Source organism: Cryptomeria japonica, chromosome 9 (assembly GCF_030272615.1).
Source record: "Cryptomeria japonica chromosome 9, Sugi_1.0, whole genome shotgun sequence".
Classification (NCBI taxonomy): Eukaryota; Viridiplantae; Streptophyta; class Pinopsida; order Cupressales; family Cupressaceae; genus Cryptomeria; species Cryptomeria japonica.
The window spans coordinates 279,651,904-279,653,619 of record NC_081413.1 but is presented as its reverse complement, the minus strand read 5'-3'; the positions used below and the strand labels follow the sequence as shown (position 1 = coordinate 279,653,619).

The 1,716-nt window shown below is 38.2% G+C and overlaps 1 non-coding gene across 1 annotated transcript; it reads left to right on the top strand.

Moving 5' to 3' along the window:
* Positions 1 to 1,240: 1,240 nt before the first annotated feature.
* TRNAN-GUU (transfer RNA asparagine (anticodon GUU)) lies at positions 1,241 to 1,312 on the top strand. The gene has a single exon. It is a non-coding gene; the product is annotated as a tRNA-Asn (tRNA).
* Positions 1,313 to 1,716: the final 404 nt, after the last annotated feature.

Below are 1,716 nucleotides of genomic sequence, written 5' to 3'. Positions count from 1 at the left end.
GATATTTTCACTAAACCTTTACCTAAGGAGACTTTTGAATATCTCGGAGATTAGCTTGGAGTCATACCACCATCGGTAGAGATTTAGACTATTGATGATTGTCATCAACGAATAGAATTAACAAAGAAATCTGTTATTTCGGTCTTTGATGAGGAAGCTACTTCTCAGGGGGAGTAGTTGGTATATTAAATTGGTTGGTGTCTCAGGCGTAGGGGAACCACACCAATCCATCCCGAACTTGGTGGTTAAACTTTACTGCGGTGACGATACTGCAGGGGAAGCCCTGTGGAAAAATAGCTCGATGCCAGAATAATAAAAAAGCTTACTTCTTTTTAAAAATAAACCCAACCCCGGCATTCTTTTTTTCCCATTACACACTGCGAAATGCAATATTTGTTATCTGGTGGAGACGGGGCCTGTAGCTCAGAGGATTAGAGCACGTGGCTATGAACCACGGTGTCAGGGGTTTAAATCCCTCCTCGCCCACAACAGTCCACATAGAGAGACTATGAGTATCTATAATAGATATATAGAATAAAATTCTCAAATTACTATGACTGCTCTCGAACTAGTAAGAGAACTGCGAATACCAATAGCTAAATTTGTGGTTTACTATAAAGGTCCCTAGACCGCGTATACATACTATTTTTCATATGTTCAAGATTATATTATATATATAGTTATTTGTGTATGAGCTTCTTCTATAACTCTTTCTCATTGGTGCCAGGCGTATTGGTAAGAACCAAGGGCTCTTACTCATTCATTAAGACACCTGCTTATTCAAATTAGGGTCATCTATTTACGAATTGCAGTTTTGAGTGCTACTATATCCGCTCTGTTTCACGGTTTAAAAAGAAAGGGGTAGTTAAAGGGGTAGTTGCTATAGGGTAACCAGTAGGCCGGGGATAGAGAGGTCTTTGTTGGACTTTCGACAAAGTGCAATTGCAATATACTTAGCTCACTGGCAGCTTTGCAGCACCGTATCGATCTATCAATATGTATCTCGGATGGAGGAGGGGAGGCAGCGAATAAGATTGTGGTGGTGATTGACCGCCGTCTCCGGAGAAACAAAGGAGGGATTGCTATCATAACCTATTAGGCTTATAATATAAGCCTAGAATAGGCATAAGAAGGTGGAGGTGTTTTGAATAAACCTTTGCATTGAATTTTTCAATCGTTGATGCACTTGTTATAGGTTGTTTCATTTCAAAGATATATAGAAACTTCATACCTTCGTTATTCCTCAGTAGCTCAGTGGTAGAGCGGTCGGTTGTTAACCGATTGGTCGTAGGTTCAAATCCTATTTGAGGAGAGCTCTTTTCTTCAAGCACTTTTTTTTTTTATGAACAAATAGCAAATTATTGTTTCAAATTATGAATAAGATATTGTCGATAACAGAGATCGGACCATAAAAAGAGTAAAAAATTGTCCAATTTCTAGAGCTGAATTGGAGTAACCCTCTATTCGCCCCGACACATTTTTTTTCACTTTTTTTAATTTCATTGATAATTTTATCCCAGCAATGTTACCAACATCTCCGTGTAGATTGGGAATAATCTAAACCCTGGGGCTAGCTCGCTCATTTATTTAAAATTATGAGTGAGCTAAGGTGATTTGTTACTAGCAGTTTTCTTAAAAATTTTGTATATGAACTTGGTTTTATTGAAACTTTGGCATTTGATGTCAAAGGGGGAGAGATATCTATGGAAAAACACA